The sequence below is a fragment of the Rhinopithecus roxellana genome, chromosome 15 (assembly GCF_007565055.1).
Source record: "Rhinopithecus roxellana isolate Shanxi Qingling chromosome 15, ASM756505v1, whole genome shotgun sequence".
NCBI classification, from domain to species: domain Eukaryota; kingdom Metazoa; phylum Chordata; class Mammalia; order Primates; family Cercopithecidae; genus Rhinopithecus; species Rhinopithecus roxellana.
In genome coordinates, this window is record NC_044563.1 from 12,661,516 (window position 1) to 12,689,139 (window position 27,624).

General features: G+C 46.8%; 1 long non-coding RNA gene across 1 annotated transcript; it reads left to right on the top strand.

Annotated features, from left to right (window-relative positions):
- The first annotated feature begins 898 nt into the window (after nt 1-898).
- LOC104662812 lies at nt 899-11,016 on the top strand. The gene is made up of 2 exons (XR_004053672.1): nt 899-1,060; nt 6,526-11,016. It is a non-coding gene; the product is annotated as an uncharacterized LOC104662812 (long non-coding RNA).
- Nucleotides 11,017-27,624: the final 16,608 nt, after the last annotated feature.

Sequence of the window (27,624 nt, forward strand, 5' to 3'; positions counted from 1 at the left end):
ATGGAGCAAAGTGAGAGGGCATGGGATGGAGCAGGGTCAGTCAACCAAAGCCTGTGACTTTGAGCCTAAGGGACACTGACAGTCCTGACCCAAAGGAGGTGCAGGCCTCGGGACAGATTCTCATCGCTCATTCTTCTCCCTAGCACAGAGGACTTTAGAGCTACCTGGCATTTTCTCCCTGTCCAAATCCACCCCACATTTCAAAAAAAGTAGGCAGACTACCCTGTTATGCCCAGACCGTTTATTCCCCAAATAAGACCACCAGAGTCCAGAGTCAAAGCCAAGCGGCAAGGATCTTTACTGCAAGTTCGAACTTGGTCCCTCCATTCCACAGCGTTCAAGAGGGCCTCGAACAATGCGTGCGCTTGCTTTTTATAGCTTGAGGTAAACAGGGCTTGTCAGGTTACAGAGGAACAAGGCATTTCTCTAGGTTACAGCATTACAATTGGTTTACATTTTAAGTTATGCTTTTAGCAGCCTTCCTATTGGTTCCTGCGCTTTTACAAACGGTTGTAACCTTATCGGAGCTTCTCCAGGTGTGGTTTTTCTTCTAAAGTTGTGATATATGGAGGAATGTGTTTGTGTCGGGCCCAGGAAGTGGAGGCATATGGGGGGATGTGATGTGTCGGGCTCAAGGCTGTGATATATGGAGGAACGTGTTCTTTCAACCCAACTTCACCCAGAACGGGGGTGCAGGGCTGGGCCTGGGTCTGAGGACTTCAGTTTTAAGCAGCAAGTCCAGTGCCTCTCGCCCGCACTGGGCGGACAGCCTGGGTGGAGCGGAGCCTGCGCCCATCTGCAAGTTGCTAGTTCGGCTGCGGCCAGCAGGGGGCAGCTGAGCCCACTCTTTCCTGCCGACGGGCTGCAGGGACAGTGAACAGTACCGCCAGCCCAGGCAACCTGGAACCAGGGTCGTGCCCCACGGCAGAATCTGGGGGGCCTTGGGTCTGGCGCTGCGTGCTCACCACCTCTCAGAGTGGGAGTCCTGGCTCCTGACTGCCCTGACCTTCTTCCTGCCACTGGGCCCATGATGGGGGTCCCCAACTTTCAAGAACACAGGGTAAGGGGTTTCCCTGGTGGTAAGGGGGGGCATTCTTCAGCTTCGTGATGGGTCCTGAGTTTTCCAAAGATCAGCATCCATGTCCTGGAAGCAGATTCTGCTTTAGACGTGTGTTTTTCTGTGAAATGACAACTTAGTAAAAATACTTAAACTGGTGCTATTTGGAGACATCTAAGAGATGGGGTGAGCACAACCCCTCCTGAGGCAGCTGACTGTCCGGCCCCTGCCCCTGGGCCCTTCCTCCTTCCCAGCTGCCCTGGGTCCTCTTCCAGCACCTCCTGTCCCCGCCTCACACACTAAGTCCTCCTGCTATTTTTAACTCTTTGGTATAATTTGAAAGAGAGAGGGCCGGGCGCGGTGGCTCAAGCCTATAATCCCAGCACTTTGGGAGGCCGAGACGGGGGGATCACAAGGTCAGGAGATCGAGACCATCCTGGCTAACACGGTGAAACCCCGTCTCTGCTAAAAAAAAAAAAAAAAAAAAAAAGCTACAAAAAACCAGCCGGGCGAGGTGGCGGCGCCTGTAGTCCCAGCTACCCGGGAAGCTGAGGCAGGAGAATGGCGTGAACCTGGGAGGCGGAGCTTGCAGTGAGCTGAGATCTGGCCACAGCACTCCAGCCTGGGTGACAGAGCGAGACTCTGTCTCAAAAAAAAAAAAGAAAAGAAAAAGCGAGAATAATAATAGTTCCAGCTCTTCCCAAGGACTTATTTGTCCGGTGCCCATCTGACCCTGGCACTTTGTTGTGGGGGTGGAAGTGACCCTGACAGGTTCTCCCAGCCAGGCTTCCCATACGGCATCGTCAAGGTCAGCAGCCTTGCGGGCAGGGGGGTTCTACTCCCCCGCGGAAGCCCTGGCACCACGGCCAACTTGCTCACAGAGGGCACTCAATCAGACCAAGGTGGGTTGGGGCAGAGTCACAACCGGTGCTGTGATGGGGCTACCGGGACAAGCACAGTGCGCTATTCCCGTCAGCAGGGACCCAAGAGAAAGTGGTAGGCTCTGGCAGTGGGGGCTGCTGGCAGTCCTGGAGAAGAGAGAGGGCTTTGCAAACCTGGGGTGGAGGTGGTGGGATGTCAGCACCCGGGCTCCCTGCTCAGAGGAGCTGGTGCCAGGATTCCCAGTGGGTGAGCTTGGGGAGGAGGCTGGAAAGGTTGGCACAGGCAAAAGTGTGGGGCCTAGGAAAGCTGGGCTTGCTTATTTGGCCAAGGGGGGGTGGGGAGGGTTGGAGGAGGTCTAGGGGCCGCTGGAGTTGCAGGGCAGCCCGGGGAGGCAGGGCTATGGTGCCCAAACACGCATTCCACAGGCCTTCCCTCTGCAGGAACAGAAGTGAGGACATAGGCGCTCAGCATGGCAGGATGGGAACAGGAAGGTCTGGTGAGCACTATGACCATTAGGATGGGGCTACAGGAGACAGAGGTGACAGTGAGCTAGTGAAGAGGCAGGAGGAGGCAAGGAGGGCAGGGTGTTCTGGGGTGCCAGCTCAGGCAAGGCTCCAAGGAGTGGGTGCATGTTCAGGAGGACTGGGGACCAGGGCCTGGGGTAAGGGGCAGGCACCCAGGAACTCTAGCATGGCAGGGAACGGGGGTAGTCCCAGGAGATCCAGATGCAGGGGCTGACACCGCAAAGTTCTTTCCTGTAAAGCACAGCCTGAGGCCTGGGGCTTGGCCCTGCGCAGAGGAAGCCCCCCTTAGATCTGCCTCGGCAGTAGTGAGGAAACGGCACACACAGACCCCACACAGCCCGAGGAGACAGGGGTCAAATGCAAGAGTGAGACGCTCCCTCCAGAGGGTCCCTCCCCTGCCTCGCCTTCCTGGCAGGCAGCCTGCTTTCCAGCACACGTGGTGGACCAGCCCATATTAGGTCAAAGTGTTAAAAATAGCTGGAGGGCTCAGTATGTGTGGGGGGTATGGGAGGTGCTGAGGGAGGGCCCAGGACAATTGGGAAGGAGGAAGGGCCCGTGGGGCTGGGGCTGGGACAGTCGGCTTCTGTGGGTGCAGCAGTTCCGGGACATGCTCACCTCACCTAGGCTTTGTAAACCAGGGCCGTGGGAGTTCCCTCTCCCTCAAATGCCTCTGCCTCTGCCAACGTGTGGCTGAGAGTGCACCCCAGTTCCCTTTGACCACCCCAGGCAGTCCCAGTCCACAGAGAGCAGCTGTTGCCCTTCCCTCTCCTGCCTCCTGACCTAGGAACCCACAGAGCTGGGCCTGTCATCACATTTGTGGGGCCACAGCTGACCTGGGAACTCCCTTCCTCAGTCAGTCCACAAATATTTACCCAGAACCTCACCGTGCTCAGTGACCTTTACAAAACATAAAGTGCAAAGTCCCGTGCCAGGGGACAGCGATCCCAGGCAAAACAGACCGAAACCCTTCCCTCGAGGAGATGAAGTTCGGGGGTGCTTTACAGCCGTGGTCAGGAGGCTGGCTGAGTGGTGACCTTGGGGCAGAGCCTGAAGGAGCAGTGGGGGTGGACTAGGCAGCAACTGGGTGAAGAGTGTTCCAGGAAAAACTACATTGTCAGAATCAAGAGATGTTAAGGCCGAGAGCAGCCTCAAAATGGGGGAAGCAAGGCTGGGTGCGGTGGCCTGCCCCGGTCACATGAGAGGTGGGGGCAGAGCAGGCCAGAGGCTCACAGGAAGAGGCCGGTTAGAGTTGGGGGTGGGGCCCAGCTTATGTTTCCTGCCTTGGCTACAAGGCATGAAAGATGGGCTCCCGGCCAGCACACAGTGACACTGCAGTTTCCAGACCCAGGCCCTGAGCTGCGCGGCCTCAGGGCTCAGAAAGGGCCTAGGCCTCAGATCTCTGGTGAGCAGGGAGTCCAAAATGGCCCTGGAGGCCACAGCTCCAGAACTGGACCCATGGAGAATGGAGGGCTGGGGCCCTGGACATTCTCAAGCAGTAGTAGCAACACTGTCATTGTCCTGCCCTTGGTATAAGCCTGAAGCACCACCCTTTCTTACCCAGCTCCTGCTCCCCTTTTCCAGGGGCTCCTATGGGAAAACCCAGGTACTTCCTGGGACTGGTCTGTCTGTATGTTTGGAAACCACAGAACTGACTTGGCTTCACAACAAGATGTGGGGGCCAGGCACCCGGGAGACCAGTGGTCCTGACTGGCAATAGACGCAAGAAAAAGGGCTTAGAGACAGCCAGGCGCTGTGGCTACCCATGTAATACCAGCACTTTTGGAGGTCGAGGCAGGCGGATCACTTGAGGCCAGGAGTTTGAGATCAACCTGGCCAACGTGGTGAAACCTTGTCTCTACTAGAAATACAAAAAAGAAGATTAGCCAGAGTGGTGGTGTAAGCCTGTAATCCCAGCTACTCGGGAGGCTGAGACAGGAAAATCGCTTGAACCCGGGAGGTGGAGGGTGCAGTGAGCCGAGATCACACCACTGCACTCTAACCTGGGCAACAGAGTAAGACTCCATCAAAAAAAAAGAAAAGAAAGGAAGGCCTTGGAGACAGGGCCCTGACCCTGGAATCCAGATGTTGCCAAAGCAGCCCCCTCCTGTTCCTCTGCCTGCCTGGGAAGAAGCAGGCGGTGGCCACCCACCCGGGCAGGGTGGGGCCTTCACCACCCAGCCCCACCCCGGAATCCAAGGGCCTCTGTTTGCTGCTGTTTTCTGGAACAACTTGTTTTGATCTAGAGAAATCTGCTGACACCAGCCTCCCTGCTCTCGCCCTCCAGCAGGGCAGAGGTATTTTTAGACTTATTTGCAGAAGAAGAGAGCAGAACCCAGGTCCAATGTGTACCCTTCTTACTGTGGGCACAGCTTTGGCTCCTTAAGGCAGGACAGAGATACCCATGTGGTTGTCTACCCTCAGCTCATTTCTCCTTAAATACGCTCCTTTCCTGAGAAAAATGAACTGTGTGGAAATTGGAGGCCAGCAAAGCTTCTACATAAGGACCCTCTGAAACAGTGCCCTTTTATCCTCGAAAACCCAGGGTGGCAGAGGCAGCTCCAGACACAAGGGCACAAAAGAGCCTTGGTTCCCTTTGTGACAGGGAAGCCCATGCTTTACAGAATCCTATGCTTTGTATGTCAATAATTCTCCCTACTTAAGAAAGAAAATATATACATATATACATATATCAGAAGAGGTCTCACTGTATTGCCCAGCCTGGAGTGCAGTGGCACAATCCTAGCTCACTGCAGCCTCAAACTCCTAGGCTCAAGAGATCCTGCTGCCTCAGTCTCCCCGATAGCTGGGACTACAGGCAGTCATGTGCACCTGGCTTTTTTTTTTTTTTTTTTTTTTTTCATTTTTTGTACAGACAGGGTCTTGCTGTGTTTCCCAGGCTGGTTTCGAACTCCTGGCCTCTAGGCAATCCTCCCACCTTGGCCTTCAAAAGCAATTGGATCCCACTCTTTTTTGAAAAATAAAATCTACCATAGTTTGTTTCTGGGATTTGGGAATGATGTGTGTGAATTAGAGAGATTTTGAGACCTGAGATAGAGAAAAGCAAGTTAAGACATCAACTGGGGCCTGGAAACAGCACTACAGTGATGACCCACCTCTCAGATGCCTGGTGAGATAAAAGAAAGGGCTGGCTGACTCCACCGCCCAGTACTGTGAAGCAGCAGGGAAGAGTCACTCCATAGGTTTCATAAGCTGCCCAGCTTTCTAGAACATTCTGACAGACAATTCCCTCTTTCCACACGGTTCTTTCAGGCCAAATCACCCCACCCCAACCCACCCCGGGAGATATAGTCAGGACGAGACCGATGGGGCAGATCCTGGAGGAGGCCTCACTGCCGGAATCTTCCCGTGGCACAAAAACAGGGCTAAGCAGCCGCCAGGGAGCAAGCCTGGGCTTGCCACATCACCACCTTCTGTGCTGATGGGTCAGATGACACACAGTCACCAGTTTTCCGAGAAGCACAGGGAGGGGTGCATGTCGGGCCCAGCCCTGCCTGCTGATGCCACCTCACAGACGCAGGCGAAATGTCATCAGCTTCCTCCCGTGCCAAGGGAGCCTGTTTTTAGGGGGTTGTTTTGTATGGGGTGTGGGTGTTAACCAGGGAGAGGTTCCTGGCAAGAAGTTCCTGTCAGATCCCATTTTCCGTTCTGGTTACTTAGACCGGGGTCCTTTTTCTACCTCTACCTCAGGGGCCAGGACTTCCTCATCACCTTGCACCCCCTAGCAAGTGAGGCGCCAGCTACACGGTCCAAAGTCCTCTCCAGACATTCGGGTCCTGCCCCCCTTGGTGGAGGGCTCAGGAGTTCACCAGGTTTGCTTCCAGAAGAGCCAGGCTGGGGGTGCCTGCTTGCAAATGCGGCAAATAAATAAACAAATAACCTTTCTCCCCATCCCCACCCAAATGTAAAATGAGCCAACAGCCGGTCCCTCGGCTATGACAGATACTGCTTTCCGCACAAAATCTTGGTTTTACATTATTTTGCAACGGCCTTTTCCCACTTAATCCATCCTGAACACACTTCTTGAATGTTCTACCCTGTCAGGGATGCGCGTTCTCAGGAAAACACGTCCCCTCGCCAGGCCCCTGGGAACAGTCACAACCACGACGCCTGTCCCCGAAGCGCCCGCGCGGCTCCACGGGGCTCCATGTTGTCACCCACTGGATCCTGGACGCCATCAGCCCGCAGCAGGGTTTCCTGACCATAGAAACCGCCTGTTGGGGTGCGCAGCGTTCCACGTCCCCTCGCAGCGCCCCGCTTGGCTTCTGGGCCGCCCCGCCCCCGCCCCGTGCCCGGACGCTGACGTCACTGGCCGAGCCCGACTAGGAGCCGCCGCCCGAGAGTCACGCGCGCCTCCCGGCTGGACGCGCCCTCTGCAGAGATCCCTCCGCCGCCGCCTGGAATTTTCCAGACGTCCTGCCGGCCCTTCTTTCGGGCCTCGTAGGGGCGTGGTGACCTGAGGCGACCCCGGCGGCTCCCGTCGCCCACTTAGGAGGGCGCCCCCGCCCGCTTCTTCCCGAGCCTCTCTGGGAAGCGCGCCCCGCCCGACCCCGACAACACCCAGGAAGAAAGTCTTCTCCGTCATGGCATCCGCCTTCCAAATGTCACTTTGAGCGCTGTCCGCGATCCCAAAAAGCACTGCTAAGGAGAAGCGGGGATAAACTGGGGTCCTTGCGTGGGAGGCGCCTAGGAGACCATGCACCGCCCGGGTCGTCTGTCCGGGCTGGGTCGGGGAGGGACTTTTTTTTCGGTGGCTGTGTGGAGGAATCGTTCCGTTGAACAGTGACCCCGGTGATGCGGCCGAGGGCTATAAAAACAAAAGTTGTGGCCGGTCCAGCAGAAGTTAGCGATAGGGAGGGAGGCGCACTTGGGTGTAGTTGTGTGGGAGGAAGTGGCCAGTTCAGGGCCTCGGGACAGACAGACAGAGATGATTGAGTTAGATGAGACTGGGGGGCCAGCGGGTGTGAGAAGGAAGCTTGACAAGGAGACTAGGTCTGAAGAAACCACAGTGGGGCAGGCTGCGTGGAAAATGCCCGCAGGAGCCCCCAGAGAGGACAGCCATGCTCCAGGCCAGGCTGTCCCTACTGCCTGCTGGAGGGGGAACTTGACCTCTGGGTGGGCGCCACTCTTGCATGGCTGAGTGAGCCCCCGTGGGTTGGTCTGTGTGGAAGCAGGAAGGCAGGGAGAGGTAGAAGGGGTGGAGGAGCCAGGAGGAATGGGCCGCTGCGGCCCTGGAAATGATCAGGAAGGCAGGCAGTGGGTGCAGGGCTGCAGAAGGGCCGGGAGGGCCGAGCTTGAACTTGTCCATGCCAGCAGCCCCTTTTTTTCCAGACCAAGGGCTGTGAACCCGCCTGGGGATGAGGCCTGGTCTTGTGGAACTGAACTTAGCTCGGCGGGGCTGACCGCTCTGGCCCAGGGTGGTATGTAATTTTCGCTCCCAGGCCGGGCCCAGCCTGGTGGAGCGTCCACGTCTGGGTGCGAAGCCAGGCCCCGGGGGCGGAGGTGAAGGGTGGTCTGAGGCGTGATGCGGTGTTAAGGCGTCATCCTCACTGGTGACTGGTGCAGCACCTAGCATGTTTGACAGGCGGGGACTGCGAGGCACGCTGCTCGGGTGTTGGGACAACATTGACCAACGCTTTATTTTCCAGGTGGCAGTGCTCCTTTTGGACTTTTCTCTAGGTTTGGCGCTAAACTCTTCTGTGAGCTCACTCCACCCCTCCTCCTCCCTTTAACTTACCCATTCACTTAAAACATTACCTGGTCGTCTGGTAAGCCCGGGACAGTAGCTGAGTGGCTATTGGAGTCGGTATTGTTGGTAATGGTGGAGAAAGAGAGGCCTTCCCGCTGAGTCTGGGGTGGGGCAGATCGGTGTTGCTTGCCTGCAGAGAGGGTGGGGAGTGAATGTGCACCCCTGGGTGGGCCTGCAGCCATCCAGCTGAAAGTCACAAAAATGCCTCATGGACCGTGGTTTGTTACTATAGTGTTCCTCATGGCGAGCAGATGGAACCGGGAGACATGGAGCCCCTGGCCAGTGTGAGTCCTAGCAGTGCAGGAGGGGAGACCCTGGAGGAGAGAGCCCGCCTCAATTGATGCCTGCAGATTGAATTTCCAGAGGCTTAGGAGGAGGAAGTTCTCCAATGTCATGTTTCCAGGCCTTGCTGGGGAAGCCCTGTATTCAGGAGGCTACCATTTAAAGTTTTCAGATGAGCTTATGGGGGACAATCTTAAAATATCCACAGCAGATGCATCCGGCTCGAGGGGCCATCAGCTTTGAATAAATGCTTGTTCCAGAGCCCATGAATGCCAGCAGGCACCCCTCCTTTCCTGGGGTAAAGATTTTCAGATGCTGCGTCTTCTAAATTGAGCCTCCGGTCATAGTAGTTCTGTGCTTGGAACCTTGCTTCAAGAAGATCCCTAAGCTGTAGAACATTTTAACGTTGATGCCACAACGCAGATTGATGCCTTATAGATGGAGCTTGCAGATGGAGCCCCGTGACCTCTCACCTACCCCCCTGTTTGCCTGCCTGCCTGTGCGTTGCTCGGAGAAGTTCTTAGCCTGATGAAATAACTTGGGGTGTTGGAAAGCTGTTTAATTTTAAATGCCTTAGACGGGGGATGTATTAGAGGAAGCAGATTGTCAAGAGTGTCATTGTGTTATGCTAAGCTCTGGGAGGGTACAAGTTGGTCATTCCTAAATGTGTGTGTGAGAAATGGCAGGTCTAGTTTGGGCATTGTGATTGCATTGCAGATTACTAAGAAGGGAATGGTGGGTATACCGGTAGTGCTCTTTTGTTCTTGCTTCGTTTTTTTACACCTGAACTTCGTTAGATTTCATAATGCTTTTTTGGCATTCTAATAAGAGGACCCTGAGGTGGGAGTTGTGGGAGACGGGGAGAAGGGGACAGCTTGGCACTGGTCACGTGGGAGTTGCAGTGTGGGGGATGGGGGTGTGCAGCTTGGCACTGGGACTGGGAGGGATGAGGGTGAAGAAGGGGGAGAGGGTTGGTTAGGTATAGAGTGTGGGTGGTAGGAAATGCAGGTTGAAGGGAATTATCTGGGGCTTTGGGGAGTTTTGTGCGGTGGGTGAGCCAAGAAAATACTAATTAATAATAGTAAGTTAGTGTTGGTTAAGTTGTTGCTTGGAAGTGAAAAGTTGCTTAGAAGCTTTCCCAAAGCTTAGAACTTTAAGTGCAAAAAAAAGAAAAGAAAAAAAAAAACAAAACAAAATTGTTTTGCTTTGCTGCAAGGTGGGGAAGACTGAAAAAGTGTAACTGAAAACAGATGACACAGAGTCACCCGTTTTCCGAGAACCACAGGGAGGGGTGTATGATGCCATCTCACAGGCAGGGCAAGTGTCTTTACCAACTTCCTCCCGGTGACCAAGGCAGCCTGTTTTAGAGGGTTGTTTTGTTTGGGGTGTGGGTGTTATCAAGTGAATTAGTCACTAGAAAGATGGGTGTCAGACTTGCAGACGTAGCAGATCAGCATCCTTCGCTGCCCCTTAGCAACTTAGGTGGTCAATCTGAAGCTGTGAAGGTGTGATTTTTCAGGAGCTGGAAGTCTTAGAAAAGCCTTATAAATGCCTACATTGTGGGCTTTTGACATATTTAAGGGACTGCTTAAGATGAGATTAGATGGGCTCCTGGATTTGTAACTCATTTGTCACAGATACCTTGTGATTGAAATCATGAGTGAAGTGAAATTGCAGTGCATTTCACGGGAATTTTGTATGTAAATCGTGCCTTAGAAACACTTGTGTTATCTTTTCTGTGTTTGGTCAATATTAGTAATGGCAGAATTTTTGCCTACCTAGTATCTTCAAATCATAGTCTTTGTAACAAGAACCAAATAACCTTTTGTGGTCACTGTAAAATTAATACTTGGTAGCAGACAGAATCCACGTGCCTTTGCTAAGGTTAGAATGAATAATTTATTGTAATTTTAGTTTGAATGTGTGTGCTTTATAAATGATCCAAGACTAGAGGAGAAACTATCACCTAAAATCCGTGTGGAAAACAAGAGCTAAAAAGGAAAGGGGATGGAGATTGTGGGGAGGGAGTGGGTGAGTTGCCTTTACTACATGTGTGATCTGAAAACCCTGCTTGGTTCTGAGCTGCGTCTATTGAATTGGTAAAGTAATACCAATGGCCTTTTATCATTTCCTTCTTCCCTTTAAATTTCACTTAAAATTTTTTAAATCATGGTTATTTTTATCCTTGGGATCTTTCTGTCTTCTGGGTTCCATTTTTTAAATGTTTAAAAATATGTTGACATGGTAGTTTAGTTCTTAACCAGTGACTTGGGGATGATGCAAACAATTCCTGTTGTTGGGATTTAGAGTGTATTACTCATGCATGTATGGGGAAATAGTCTCCGGTATGCTGTTGTGAAATTGAAACTGTAAAAGTAGATGGTTAAAAGTACTGGTGTGTTGCTCTGTATGGTAAGAACTAATTCTGTTACATCATGTACGTAATTACTAATCACTTTTCTTCCACTTTACAGCACAAATAAAGGTTTGAGTTCTAAACTCATGAGAATTGTTGTATTGCTATGTTACATTTCTCGACCCCTATCACATTGCCTTCATAAGGAAGTTGTGGATGTATCTTCATATTGTAGATTTAGGTCTAGATTTGCTAGCTCCAAGTAATTAAGGCCATGTAGGAGAGCATGGTAACCACAGATAGAACTGGTATTATCCCAAGTGGTCTGCAGACTGCTGGGTGGGGAGGGTATCTCTTGGGAGTTGGTAATCATTTGTTTGAAATGTGATGAACCACTCAAGCCAGTGAAGGTGGGTGTGTGTAGGTGGGGAGTACTTTGCCATAATATTTTAAAACATTACCTGGTTAGAGTTCTAAGTGGTACTTATTTTTGTTTGGTTAGGGGAACGTTTGAATAAAAACAGAAATGGACACATAATATGTATATTCCGTAGTCTTTGGGAGGCTGGAATGTGTCTGGGATTTGGGTCTAAGTATATGTGTAATTCTTATCTCACTAAAGAATTTGGCTTGTTTTTTCCTTTTGGTGAGTGACTGAAACGTCTGGGCTTCCCTGTGTGTGTGCTACACTAAGCAAGCAGAGGCTGTGCAAAGGTGTGAGCAGAAGCACATGGAATCTGGAGGGTACATCTTGGCTTGCAAACTGCCTCTTTGTCCTGGGTGGGACTGTTCTGTCCTTGCACTGCTGTTCGGTGTTACCTCTTGGGGTGTGAGGTTTATGCTTACAGGAGACAAACATTGGGCATAGAATGGAAGCCACCGCCAGCCTCTGTGCTGAGAAGGAAGGTGCTTGTTTCAAAGAGAGCAGCAAGGGAGACTTGTTCTACTCATCTGAGCCTGTTGGCCTGAGAAGGGGAGATAAGGGCTGAACTGGGACTGGCCAGGGGGACCAACACAAATGGTGGGGGATCATGACCGGAAGGATTCTTTACTTCTCATGAGCTGCGGGACTGGCTGCCATCCTTACGACTGTGTCTTATTTGCCTGTGCCGTTGTCTCTGGGTGACCCCTCCACGTGTACACTACTGACAAATGGGTTGAGTGCTGGGAAGAAGTCACTGAGCCACCCACCCAGTAAACCTGTCTGTGCTCATGGAACCGCCAGAATGGGGCACTGCTGTGTGCAGGGTCCAGGGCCCTCTTCCTGCTTGCCACTCCTTTCCCTGGATGCCCGAGAAACAATCCAGGCCTCCTTTCCTATCTTACCCCTTTGCTTTGCTTTTACCCCAGTACCTCTATAACCACCCTGTCTTCTTTTCAAGACTCTTTGTTTCTTCTCTTGTTTTTTATGATTATTACAAAACTTGCTTCCACCCTGGAAGATAACTGCTATAGATAGATGCCTCTGTGTAAATGGCCGGGCGTGGTGGCTCGAGCCTGTAATCCCAGCACTTTGGGAGGCTGAGACGGGCGGATCACGAAGTCAGGAGATCAAGACCATCCTGGCTAACACGGTGAAACCCCATCTCTACTAAAAAATACAAAAAACTAGCCGGGCGAGGTGGCGGGCGCCTGTAGTCCCAGCTACTCTGGAGGCTGAGGCAGGAGAATGGCATAAACCTGGGAGGCGGAGCTTGCAGTGAGCTGAGATCCGGCCACTGCACTCCAGCCTGGGCTACAGAGCGAGACTCTGTCTCAAAAAAAAAAAAGAATTGATTCACGGGGTATAAATGTTGGGGATTGGAAGTGGGGATGAAATGGCACTTGTTGACACAGGAGCAGAGAGGTGAGTCTGACTGCTGAAGACAGCTCGCCACCCTCTTTGCCTCCACTCCAGTCCAGGGGCTGGGGCCACATTCTTTGCCTTCAGTTACCCTCAGATCAGGTGAGATCAACAGGAGGTGTTGATGGCAGTGCCAGCAATTATTGCTAATCAGTTTGCATCCTTATGCATAGATCTGAATTCAGACTTTCTGTGAATTTCCAGAGGTGTGGGTAATAATAATGGAATTCAGTGAGCAGGCATGGCTGATCTTGTGCAAATTGAAAGTTATGGGGCATAAGAATAGCAAAAGTTGAACTTCTTTTAAAAAGGAAAGGACCCTGAGAGCCAGTATTAGTTGAGGCTCCTCAGTATGCCCAGGTTGGCGACAATGAGAACTGCAGGAACGGCCTGTGTTACAAAAAGGAGATTGACTCAGCTGCCCTCGGTGCATCTTATCGAGTATGACTCTTAAGGGATTCCAAGGACCCTTAATGCCGGGGCTAACTCTCTGTGTGCAGTGAGGCCTCTGGAGGAGGTGTTACTCTCTGGCTCTGTGTGCTACTCGTTACGGTGCAGTGCTGGCATGAAATGAAGACATGCCCAAATAGGCTTACAGATGTTTATGATGTGTTTTAAATGTTCATATTTAACAAACAAAAACATACTGATGCTGTTTGGAAATGGCAACAGGAAGATAGCAAAATGAACACTAACATTACGAAAAGATGAGCAGGTACGTGTTCCAAGGCAGGTGACTGACCTTCCTCTGAGTGAGGACATCCCCTCCAGCACCTTCCAGCCTGCTGGTTAGGATGACCCGCCACCACCCTCCAGGACCCCCAGCCCTGCACTGCCTTTCCTCTCTTTTAAATAATTCTTCATTGAGGTCTAATATGTTTAAAAAAAAAAAAGTTTACTGTAAAGTTTGCAAATAAGGAAATTTTTTAAAGGAGTCCTCAGTAATCTTACCATTAACAATCGTTATGGGCATATTTGCTTTTGGAGGATTTCTTTTGTATGCATGGGATAAGTACATTTTTATACAAAAATGGGATTATGCCGTAAATTCTATTTTGTGACTATTTAGTATATAGTGAACACCTTCTTTTAATGATGACAGGATGTTCCCTTGCATGGCTGTATCAATTTAAACGATCTTGATTCAGTGGACATACAGGGTATTTTCTAGTTTTTTTTTTCCTCTTAGCAAATAATACTTGTGATGACTTTCCTTGTAGCTCAGACTTTTTCACGTCTGTTATCTCTTTGGGAATGCTAAATACATTTCGAGAAGGAAATGACTCTGTTAAACTCTTAAGACTTCAGGTTCATATTGCTAAACTGCCCACCAGGGAGGGATTTTTTTCAATTTGTGTTGTCACTAGTGAGGCAAACCTGATGCCTTCCCCTCTTCCTCAGAACGGGCTTTATCACTTTGAAAACTTTGCTCCTCCAGTGGATCGAGTCTGCTTTCTCTGTGGGTGTGAGCATTGCTTTGTCTGCTGGCGATTGAACATCTCTACCATATGTTGATTGACCATTTGTGGTGTGTGTGTGTGTGTGTGTGTGTGTATGATATTCGAATTCCTAATTAGTCATTTTTCTATTGGTTGTTTTGTAAAAGCTATTTATATCTTAAGGATATTAATAATATTTTGTTATATTTGATGCAAATATTTTTTCCAGCTTATAGATTGCCTTTTAATTTTGTGTTTCAGATAGATAAAAGTTACATGATTTTCTGAGGATAGTTTATCACTGTGGTTTCTGAACTTGTTATGTGTAGATCTTTTCCACCCCAAGAGTATATAAATATTAATCCATACTTTCTTGTGGAACTTGTATGGTTTCATTTTTTTTACATTGAAACCTTATTCCCGGTGGAGTGTGTTGTGGAGTCTGTGTGTGAGGAGGGGCATGGTGCTCTCAGAGCCCACCTCCTGTGACCAGAGAGCCCTGTCCTGTGAGGGTTGTTGTCACAGTGGGAGGGTTCACTGCAGAAGACCTCGAGGGCAGGCTGGTGTTTCCTGAATGGGCTTCTGGTTGTTGCTCGTCCCTGACTCTGTTTCCCCGTCTGAGTAGATTTGGACCTAGTAGGGCACTGGAGCTGGTTCGAATCCTGACTGGACTACTTGGCAACTTTATGTCTGGGAGCAAGTCACTTAACCTCCCCGAGCCTGTGTCTGTGAAATGCGAGTAAATGAATGTAGATGTTTGGCAGCAGCTACTCCTTGTTGAGCTCTCACAGTGAACTCTCCTGCCTCTGCCCTCCTTTCCCGCCTCCTCTGGTGCCTAGCGTCAGGTCTAGCCCCTTCCTCCTGGGTCCCTCTCCCTGTTCTGTGGCTGGCTGCCTGCCTGCCCACCTGGCGCCAGACTTTTCATGCTGATCTGTTTCTACACTTAGTTTTGTTTCCACTAATATTTCCCTGTAGCAGCAGAGTTCACAAACACATTTGAAGAGGCTTTTTCTCAGGATTCTTAACCTTTCCAGAGGAAGTCCCATGGATGGGTTTCTAGAAGTCTATAAATGCTCTGAAATTGTGTGTATTTTTCTGTGGAAAGCATAACTTTCATCTGCTTGTTCATCCTCAAAAAAGATCATGAATGAATGATTGCATGATTTTATGCCATTGTGCTTATACTAAAGTTTATTTAGCCCATCTCTTGAGTTGTTAAACTGTTTTGACTATTTGAAATTGTGCAGCTGTGAGCATCTCTGTAAATTTAGTGTACATATATATCCCTGGAGTGGCATGCCTGGGCAGTGAGCACTTAGGCTTTTATAACTCTTCACAGACTCAAATGACTCCAGAAAGCTGCACTTCCTGTTGTAAGTATATTATATCCATTTCCCTACATAGCTGCTAACATCAGGTTTTTGCAATTTTATTTATTTGTTGCTACTCGTAAAAATTTTTGCGGTGAAATACATATAATGGAAGTTTACCATCTGAATCATTTTTAAGTATACTTTCAGTAGTGTTAAGTATGTTTCCATTGTTGGACAACCAATCTCCAGAACTTTTTCATCTTACAGAACTGAAACTCTGTACCCATTAAATAATATTAAACATTCCATTCCCTCCAGCCCTGGCAACCACCATTCTTTCTACTTTCTGTGAGTTTGACTACTCCAGGTACTTCATATCAGTTAAATCATGAAGTATTTGTCTGTTTGTGACTGGCTTATTTTGCTGAACACAGTGTCCTCAAGATGCATCTATGTTGTAGCATGTGTCAGAATTTCCTTCCTTTTTAAAAGCCAAATAATATTGTATTTTATGTCATATTTTGTTTATCCATCCATCCATCAGTGGACACTTGGGTTGCTTTTGGCTATTGTAAATAATGGTGCTATGTACAAATACCTATATTATTGTATTTACAAGTATAATGCTGTAATGTACACACATCTTTTTGAGATCCTACCTTCAGTTCTTTTGGGTATATAGCCAGAGTGGTATTACTAAATCTTATGGTATTTCTATTTTTAATTTCTTGAGGAACCACTGTATGTTTTTCATAGCAACTACACCGTTTTACATTCTCACCAAGAGTGCACAAGGGTTCTGAGTTTCCCATATCCTCCCCAACGGTTGTAATTTTCTGCTTTTTTAGATCGCTGCCATCCTAGTGGGTGTAAGGTGACATTTCATTGTGGTTTTGATTTGCATTTCCCTAATGATGAGTGATGCTGAGCATCTTTTTATATGCTTGCTGGTCATTTGTATGTTGTCTTTGGAAAAATGTCTCTTCAAGTCCTTTGACTATTTTAAAAATTGGGTTATTAGGGTTATTGTTGACTTGTGGGAGTTTCTGTATTCTGGATATTAACCCTCTATCAGATATATGATTTGCAAATACATTCTCTTATTCCACGAGGTTACTTTTTCACTTTGTTGATTGTGTTCTTTGATGGACAGAAGTTTTGAGTTTTGAAATACTCTAATTTATCTGTTTTTATTTTTGTTGTCTGTGCTTTTGGTGTCATGTCCAAGAAATCCATGCCAAATCCAATGTTATAAGGTATTTTTTAAGGTATTTTAGTTGTCCTAGTCTATATTTCTGTACTCACCTTTCTTTATCCACTCATCAGTTGATGGGATGTAGGTTGGTTCCATATCTTTGCAATTCTGAATTGTGCTGTGATCGGGTGTCTTTTTGGTATGATTTATTCTCCTTTGGGTAGATACCCAGTAGTGGGATTGCTGGATCGAATGGTTTTTATAATTTTCTATTTTACCACAGTTTCTATCTGCATTTTTCCTCTTTGACCACTAACCATGTGAAATTTTCATATTGACCTTTATAATGATCATGAACTCTTAGTATCATTGGGAAGGCCACATTTGCCACTTATGATTGTAAACCTTATCCTCCTTTGTTCCTGTTATTGTTGGTGCAAAAAGTATCTATTGTACCAGGACTTTAAAAATCAGTCTGATAAGTCTTTGATAAGTCTAATAATAACTGATAAGTCCATTGAATTTGCTTCTGATTACTTTTTCTTTAGTAGCTAAACATGTATGTATTCCTATGGTTACAATGAATACTCCTCTCCATTTAAATTAATTATTTATACTGATGAAGTTGAAATAGCAAAATTTTAATGACTAAATACTGTCTTTGTTTTTTTGTTCCAGGCCTGTCAATATTAACTTCTTATAATTTTCTTTTTTTCTTCGTGTGTGCGTGCACGCGTGCGCCTGTGTGTGTATGTATATATTTTTAAGTTTCAGTGGCTTTTGGGATACAAATGGCTTTTGGTCATATGGATGAATTCTACAGTAGTGAAGTCTGAGATTTTACTGCACCAGTCACCCGAGTAGTGTACATTGTACCCAATATGTGGTTTTTATCCGTCCCCCCCTTGCCCTCCCCACTTTGAGTCTCTAGTATCTGTTGTCACTCTGTATACCTTTTTGTACCCGTAAGTTAGCTCTCACTCATAAGTGAGAACACACAGTGTTTGGTTTTCCATTCCTGAGTTGCTCCACTTAGAAGAATATCCTCCAACTCCATCCAAATTGCTGCAAAAAAAACATTATTTTGTTCTTTTTTATTGCTAAGTCATATTCCATGGTATAGTGATACCACATTTTATTTATCCACTCACTGGTTGGTGGGGTGGGTCCATATCTTTGCAATTGTGAATTGTGCTGCCATCAAGTGTCTTTCTGGTATAATGACTTCTTTTCCTTTGGGTAGATACCCAGGAGTGGGATTGCTGGATCAAATGGTTCTTAACATTTTCTGTGTGTATCTATTTCTGGAAATTTTAGGCTCCAGTTTTTGTTGTTGTTTTTAATAAAATGCAGTGGAATTTAATGATCATCACTTTTCATTATGCTTTAAAATCTAGTAAATGGAGGCTAGAACACTCCTCTAAGGCAAGAATATTCTCTCTGTTGGAACTCAAATACACAGAACTGGGTAAATCTTAGTCTTTGATTCAGGACATAACATGGCTATCTTTTATTTGCTTTCCTTAATTGTTTTTTAATAATGTAGTAGGCATTTCTGAATCTCCTATCCAATACAAAAACTAGGACAATACAGACAGTAACCCCTTCCACTTACGTAGTCCCAGACTACCCGCCTTCCCCTGCCTCCCCCTGCCGCCCCCTGCCACCCACTAGGCCAAGGTAATAATCATCCTGAATTGTGGGTTTATCTCTCACTTGCTTTCTTTTCATATAACTTTGCAAAAGAATCTGATCTAAATGTGTTTTTCAAAGTATATATTTATATTTTAGTTATAGAAAAGTTGTTATTTTGCATGTAATCTTATGGAACATTCTCATTTAATATGATGGTAAGGTTCAGCCCCTGCCCAGGGGGTAGATCATTTATTTTGTTTACTGGATAGAGCTCATCATGTGACTATACCTCAGTTAGTTCATCAGTTCTCCCATCCATGGCGACTAGGTTGCTTCTCAACGGCACTGTTTCTTAGTGTCCTTGTAGAAGTCATATGTGGGTGTTTTCTTGTTACAGAGTTGAAAGGTGACTGACAAGGTTGACACTACAATCCCCCACCCTCCAGAGGTAACCAGTGTTACCAGTTTGCTGTGTTTCCTGCTATACCTCTTCTTATTCACTTCCATTTGTATCTGAAAAAGATGTTGCATTGTTTCTTTTCTATAGAAGTGGTAAAATACTATTGTATTTTATTGATACTATAGAAATGGTAAAATACTATTGTACATTATTGATTACTTTTTCATTTAACAGTAGGGAGATGCCTGGGAGTACACAGAGAACTGCCCTCATTGTTTTCAACTGCTGCACGGTATGTCTATGAGTTTAGCCCTTCTGCTATTAATGGAAATTTACAGTATTCTAATCTTTTGATATTACAAACAATACTATGTGATCATTGTCATACACAACCCCTTGTGCACAACGCATGAGCGTTTCTCAGGGTAGGTACCAAAAAGTAAAATTCCTGGGTCGTAGGACGTGAGTCCGACGTTTTCCTCCATTCTGACCTGTTGCCCTCCAGAGTGGGTGTCCAGCTTTGCATACCTAAGTATGAGAGTATCTGTTGTTCATATCCTCTATGACGCTCTATATATGAAACTTAAATTTCTGCTGGTTGCCTTCTTTGGTCTATCATGTATGCAGTGACCTACTAAGACTTTAATTGGTACAATAGATTCTTGTCATCTGTGTGTGAATTTAGCAATCATGGGCTTAATGCTGATAAGACTCCCAGGGTCCAAGACATATAATCATGTATAATTTTGTCAAGGTATAATTTTTTAAATTGCTCTTGTCATGTGTCTGCTGGGGATCCCCAACCTAGTGCTCTGCACCCAGGTCACACTGTGGCTTTGTCCTCTGCTTATGCCTGCCTTGCAGCAACTGTCCTGAAGAGACCAAAATTATGCAGATTTAGGTAAGTCCATGGCTAATGTTATTATATTATGCGCTATCGTAATGGATTGGGCTGTGGAGTGTATGAATTTATAAATCACTAGTCTTGTAATTAAAATTCAAACACTACAGAAAAAGGCTGTGTAGAAAATAGAAGTTCCTCTATAATCCCCGACCCCTAAGATAACTACTAATGACAACTTCAGTTATATTCCTTCAGACATTTTCTGGCTGTGGATGTACTAAAATTTATCCCATTATTCTCTGCGCTAAAGTGGAATCATACAATGTGTACCGTTATTTTTATGACTCTATAACATATAATATTGTGCGTGTTGGTGTGGTTATTTTAACCATTTTTCTAGTGATGGCTTTGAGGTTATTTACAGAGTTTTCTGGCCATCGCAAAGAGTGCTGCAGGGATCTCCTTTGCATTCCTCTGGGTGCAGAGCTGTGGCACCCAGAGGCAGTATCCAGAGGAGGCAGCATCTGTAGGCGTCTTCACCTGCTCTGGCTCTTGGCACATCTGGTTGGTGACACTGTTTTGTGAGATGCGTTGAAAGTGTCTGCTGCCAAAATAGAATAATGCTGGTCCTCTCCTCATGTGCCATGGAATTTGGGTAAAACTGCTTAGTGGCTACAACTGCCTGTCTATACCAGAATGGAGTATAACATAGCGCCTAGCTTAGCACAAAACAATAGTGGATCCTGCAGGTCCCAGAGTCTAATTCCTGGTATTCTTTCCCCTAAGCAGATTAAATAAACAAAAAACAAACTATTCTAGGAAAGCAGCTGTGACATTTGTAAAAAGTGGTATTTAATGATCTCTTATTCACTTGTCTCTTTAGTTTGTTGAAATCTTATGTGACATCCTGGTCTGAGAAGGAGTGCTGTCTGCACCTGCCCTCCGCTGGGCACAGCGTGGCAGCTTCAGAGCCTAAGTGTACACACTCTGTGTCCTGTAAGGGGCTGCCACATGCCAGGAGCTCAGGTGTGAGCCCGGCTCTGGCTCTTACCTCATAGGGTCACTCATAGGGGCACAGGGAGCTGAACATTGTACACAGCCAGGCACCACCCGGCTTGGCCTCTGCCCCGGTGGACTTACTACCTCTAGAAGGCAATACCTGAGTTCCTCTGGCCTCAGCTCCTAGAGTGACTGGTACGCTGTCCCTCTTACTTTTCTGTCAAGGTGACAACTGTGTGACCCACCATCTGTGTGTCAAAGCAAGGCCCTGCTCCTGTGCTGACCCCAAAGGCAAATGCTTTGCTGGTTTCCTTCCAGTTAATTTCACCTATGAATAGATGTGTGAAAACTGTTGAAAGCAATACCTGCACATGTTCGAACTTGAAACCCTGTGGGTGATTCAATGGCATCTTTCTCTAACCCCCAGCCTCCCTTCCCACAGAGGCCACTGTCGCGGCCAGTTGCTGCAGTTTCTTTCCAGAGAACCTGTGTATGTATAAAGCTGTACAGGCGTGGGTACACCACGTAGCCCGTCTTGCACTTTGGACTGTTGAGTTACTAGTACATCTAGGCGAGCACTGCATGTCTACATTCATGTCTGCTTTGGTCTTTTCATCATCTGTGTGGTAGCTGTGTTTGAATTACCCATTCCCTTTTTGGGGAACCATTAAGTTGTTTTCAGCTATTTTTACTGTAGATAAGGCTATGCCGCATGTCTGTGTGCATGTGTGTTTATGCACATGGGCAAGTACCTCTGCGAGGGAAAGGTTTCCTCAGGAGGAGTTCTGGGCACAGCATGTGTGAATTTCCAAATACGGTGGATGCCCCCAGCTTCCACTGCAGGGAGGTGGGTCCCATTGACATTTCCCCACACCTTCACCCGGGCTGTGCTCTTAAACTTGGTTATTTGTCAATGTGAGAAGTGGAAAATAGTATTTAATTGTAGTTTTGATTTGCATTTCTGTTGGGTTGTATACTTACTGATTAATAAGAGCTCTTTACATATTAAGGAAATTAACCCTTTGCAAATACATTCCTGTTTCTCACTGATCTTTAAGTTTTGTTGTAATATTTTGCTCTTCAGTTTTTATATATATATATATATACTAATTTTCTTTTATGGTTTCTGGATTTTATGAGTAGTTCGAAAAGGTTTATCCGGCTGAAGATTTTTTTGTTGTTAAACCCCATGTTTTCTCCTAACTCTCTTTTTATTTTTATTTTGGAGGGTTCTATCTGGACTTCATTACTTTTAGTGTAACAAGTGACAGGGTTAGTTAGCCTGTTGTCCTTACATCATTTTCTGGCTAATACAGCTATTAGCTATTGATCTGTCTATTCACATGCCAGTTCCTAATGGTTTTACATAGTGTAATCTGTACTTTAAAATAGCGAAAGGGAAGCCCTACCTCATTATTCTACTTTTCCAGAATTCTCCAGGCTATTCCAGGCTGCATGTTTACCTTAACCTTCCCTGTGATGTCTTCATGCCATTGTCTTCTTATATAAGAATAAGGTGCATCTTTCCATCCACTCACATCTGTTTAATTTGGCTTTGCATTACACAGAAAGCTGGTCTTGTTCTGTCTACCTCGACTCTAGTTGTTCCCACTGCCCCTGGCCGACCCCACCCCATCTGACTGACTACCCCCATCACAGAGTACTTTTATTTACATTTTGCTCTGCCTAATGGTTACTTGTTACTATCACGCTGACAGTATCCGGTTCAGTGGTCTTTGCAGTTGAAATGCTTCTATACACACTGTCTTGTTAAAAATGCCAGTAAGTTCATACAAACCCAGCTTGCAGCCAAGGTCACGTTCAGAGAGAGTTGTGCTGGGCTGGGTTGCTTTCCAAGCCTCTGCTACTGTGTGGCTAGCTCTTCTCACTGGGAAGTTGTGTGTACCTGGAATGTCGGAGTGGAGTCGTGTTCTAGTGTCCAGCACCTGACCCCTGTGCCCAACCCCTGAACAGCCTATTCCTGGTGTCCACAGCCTGCTGGAACTTTTTACAAAATATATTGCATGCTTTCCTGCCTTACGAGGGCTTATATAGACCAGAACTTGCCATTTCTTCAGAGTCTCAAGGCCACCGTCATAAACACATTGTCATGTCTGGTGCACGGGGGTTTTTGGAGGCTGCTGAGCGAGGGCCCCTTTGTCTCCTCCCTAACTGACCGTCTTCAGCAGCACTGCCATTCTGCATAGGGATCTGCCATGGCTTCCCCAGCGTCAGTCCACTCCTCTTTCACTAGGCTGGTTGTTCTACAATAGAGCTGGAAGCTAGGTGCCTGGAGCAAGATGCCAAAGTCTTTACTTCCACTACTTTCCTATTTCACAAATAAGGCAGAAGCCACCTGCCTCCATTCCAGAAAGATGTGTATGGGCTTTAATTTTTTTTTTTTTTTTTTTTTAATGAAACACTATTCTGTTTTCTGATGAGGATTTTTTCTGACTTTATTGAAATAGGGTGGGGTGAGTTTCTCTTTTCCTGAGACACTGTTGTGCACACATCTGACCATTTCCTTACGGCAGTTTCTTAGCAGTGAAAGAAACAAGCCAGAGGCTGTGAGCAGTTTGACTTCTGCTGCCAAGCGCCCTCCTCCCAGGCAGGCAGAGCCCATGCTCCCAGCAGGTGACCCGGTGGGGGGTCCCCATGGTCTGGCCCCTCACCATCTTTGTTTTTATCTTTGCTGATTTGAAGGCAAGAAATGGTATCTCAGTATTTTAATTTGCACTTTTGGATTCTGTGAGGTTGAACGGATATTTTTTGTCTGTTAGAGCTGATCTGTGCATCTACTTTGGGCTTCACCTATGTTTTCATTGCTTTGTGAAAACTGTGTTGAGGACATTTACCCTTACCTATTACAAAACATCGTTCACATTTGTAGTTTGCCTTTTAAGTGTTGGATCTTGCCGATGGTTTTAAATGTTGTAACCAAATCTATCCATTTTTATTATTATGGTTTCATACTTTGGTGTTATATCGTATTTTCTTCTGGTTCCTTTATGGTTTTGTTTTTGACATTAAACTCTAATCCATCTACTTGGTTTATAGTACAAGATGTAGGAATCTAATTTACTTGTTTCAAATGGCAACCTGATTTTCCCAACACCATATACTGAATCATTCTACTTTCTCTACTGATTTGAATGCCACTTGATAACCATGGACTAAATAATTTAATAGGCCAGGCGCGGTGGCTCGCACCTGTAATCCCAGCACTTTGGGAAGCCAAGGTGGGTGGATCACTTAAGGTCAGGATTTTGAGACCAGTCTGGCCAACATGGTGAAATCCCGTCTCTACTAAAAATACAAAAATTAGGCAGGCGTGGTGGTGGGTGCCTGTAATCCCAGCTACTCAGGAGACTGAGACAGGAGAATCACTTGAACTGGGAGGTGGAGGCTGCAGTGAGCCAAGATTGCCCCACTGCACTCCAACCTGGGTGACAAGAGCAAAACTCCATCTCAAAAAAATAAAAATACAAATACAAAAATTATTCGGGCATGGTGGTGCGTGCCTGTAATCCCAGCTCCTCGAGAGGCTAAGGCAGGAGAATCACTTGAACCCAGGAGGCAGAGGTTGCAGTGAGCCAAGATCGCGCCACTGCATTCCAGCCTGGGAGACAGGGTGAGACTCTGTCTCAAAAAATAAATAAATAAATAGGGGCCAGGCGTGGTGGCTCACACCTATAATCCCAGCACTTTGCGGGGCCGAGGCGGGCGGATCACGAGGTCAGGAAATCGAGACCATCCTGGCTAACATGGTGAAACCCCATCTCTGCTAAAAATACAAAAAATTAGCTGGGCATGGGGGAGCCTATAGTCCCAGCTACTCAGGAGGCTGAGGCAGGAGAATGGCGTGAACCCACGAGGCAGAGCTTGCAGTGAGCCGAGATCGCGCCACTGCACTCCAGCCTGGGAGACAGAGCGAGACTCCATCTCAAATAATTAAATATAAATAATTTAATAGACATCTGTTTTTGGACTTTTAGTCTATTCTATCAGATCTGTCTTTCCTTGTGCCAACCCAATGTTTTCATTATTTTAGCTTTCTACTGACTGAGTTTGATATATGGTAACAGAGGTTCATGTCATTCTTTTTAATAGTGTTTGAATTTGTATTGGAATTTCATTACATTTATAACCATATTATGATACTGAGACTTCCCACTGAGGAACTGAGCTCCCTGTTCATTTAGGATATGATGATTTTCATGTTTCTTGGGAGTATTGAACTTCTCTTCATATAGGTTATGCACATTTATGAAGTTTGTCCTTTGAAATTTAACAGTCTGTATTGCAGTTGGATATATTTTTCTATTTAAATTTCTGATTATGCTGGTATATGGTAAGACTTTTAAATAACTATGCTTTGTTTCGTAAATAGATATGCTGAACTTCACTATTAGGATCAGTTGGGAGGCAATATAGTGTCTTGGCTAAAAAGTGCAGGCTTTCAAGTCAGAGAGCCGGGATCTGATCCTGGACCCACCACTTATTTACTTATTTACTTTCTGCCTCAGTTTCCCCATCTGTAAGAAGTAGGATGAGGGTTAATGAAATAATGCAAGCATTGTGCTAGTCACTGTTGACAGGGAGTGAGCCCTGGTCTCTTGGGTATACCAAGTGAAAAACAGTCACCTTTGATGATTACATTATTCACAGACCTTATTCCATTTTCTATGCTTCTCTCTTCCTGTCTTGTTCCCATTGGCTGCAGTAACTATCAAGCCATGAGCACGGTGGTCTTGTTCCTTCCTGACCCACTATAGAAGTGGGATCCATCAGCACACGGAGGAAGAGGGCCATGCTGGACCCTGGGTACTGGACATAAGCCCCCTGGCAGCCTTTTTCATGTCGCCCAAAGGGGTAATTGTCCTGCTGGTGGTCTGTAAGATGAGTTAGGGTGACTTAAAAAAATAAATAAATAGGCCGGGCGCGGTGGCTTAAGCCTGTAATCCCAGCACTTTGGGAGGCCGAGACGGGCGGATCACGAGGTCAGGAGATCGAGACCATCCTGGCTAACACAGTGAAACCCCGTCTCTACTAAAAAAAAAATACAAAAACTAGCCGGGCGAGGTGGCGGGTGCCTGTAGTCCCAGCTACTCAGGAGGCTGAGGCAGGAGAATGGCGCAAACCCGGGAGGCGGAGCTTGCAGTGAGCTGAGATCCGGCCACTGCACTCCAGCCTGGGTGGCAGAGCAAGACTCCGTCTCAAAAAAAAAAAAAAAAAAAAAAAAAGAATCACTCTAATGGAATGTGAAGTAGCCTCTGTTGTCATTTGGATTTGCATTTCTCTGATGAGTGATGCTGTCAAGCACCTTTGCTGGTGCTGTTGGCCATATGCATGTGTTCCCTGGAGAAGTGTCTGTGCTGAGCCTTGGTCCACTTTTTAATTAGGCGTTTGTCTTTTTATTACTGAATTGTAAGAGTTCTTTATATATTCTGGATTCTAGGCCCTTATCAGATATATGGTTTGCAAATATTTTCTCCCATTCTGTGGGTTGTGTTTTCACTTTATCGATAATGTCCTTAGACATAGAATAAATTTGTATTTTAAAAGTGACTTGATTTGGCTGGGTGAGGTGACTCATGCTTGTAATCCCAGCACTTTGGGAGGCTGAGGTGGGCAGATCATAGGAGGCTAGGAGCTCGACGTCAGCCTGGCAAACATAGCGAAAACCCGTCTCTACTAAAAATACAAAAGTTAGCCAGGCATGGTGGTGCACATCTATAATGCCAGTTCCTCGAGAGGCTGAGGCACGAGGATCACTTGAACCCAGGAGGAGGAGGTTGCAGTGAGCTGAGATCATGCTAGGGCAACAGAACGAGACTTTGTTTCAAAAAAAAAAAAAGTGACTTGATTTAAGGGGCAGAAATGACTGGCTATATTCAGTCAGATATGGCAGAAAGTCTCAAGGTGTTATGTGAATGATTAAGGTCTGGGGTGTCCCCTGTCAGACTACGGTGGTTTAGAGGCAGAGAAAAACGTGAAGTTGGGTTCTTAATGGAAATGATGAGAAGTGCAACTCTATCTCTTAAAAAAAAATTGTTTTTAAATTTGAAATAATAATAGGTACTGGATTTATTCAAATGTCTTTTCTGCATCTTTTGAGTTGAGTATCGGGTTTTATTCCTTTTATCATCTGATGATGAACTTAATTTTTCCATTTGTACTAATGGAATACTAAGTCCCTCTGTGATTTCTGAACCAAGCTCTTCCTAGGCCTGAGTTTTATTTTGTTGGCACAGAAGTAAATTAGAAGGCCATGTGTGGTGGCCTGTACCTGTAATCCTAGTTGCTGAGGTGGGAGGATTGCTTGAGCCCAGGAGTTCAAGGCTGCAGCAAGCTTTGATTGCACCACTGCACTCCAGCCTTGGCGACAGACTAAGACCCTGTCTCAAAAAAAAAAAAAAAAAAAAAAAAGCCGGGCTTACGTTGGCTCAAGCCTGTAATCCCAGCACTTTGGGAGGCCGAGACGGGCGGATCACGAGGTCAGGTGATCGAGACCATCCTGGCTAACCCGGTGAAACCCCATCTCTACTAAAAAATACAATAAAAAACACTAGCCGGGTGAGGTGGCGGGCACCTGTAGTCCCAGCTTCTCGGGAGGCTGAGGCAGGAGAATGGCATAAACTCAGGAGGCGGAGCTTACAGTGAGCTGAGATCCGGCCACTGCACTCCAGCCTGGGCGACAGAGTGAGACTCCGTCTCAAAAAAAAAACAGAAAAAACTAAGGCAATGACAGTCCCTGGCAAATGCTGGGAGGGAGGCAGCAGTGGTCAGGGAAGGTAGTCCTGAAGCAGGACTTGTAAAGCAAATAACATTGAGAAGCCAAGGCAGGTGAATCATGAGGTCAGGAGTTTGAGACCAGCCTGGCCAACATAGTGAAACCCCGTCTTTACTAAAAATACAAAAAAATTAGCCGGGTATGGTGGTGGGTGCCTGTAGTCCCACCTACTTGGGAGGCTGAGGCAGGAGAATCTCTTGAACCCAGGAGGCAGAGGTTGCAGTGAGCTGAGACCACACCATTGCACTCCAGCCCGGGCAACAGAGCGACACTCTGTCTCAAAAACAAAACAGAG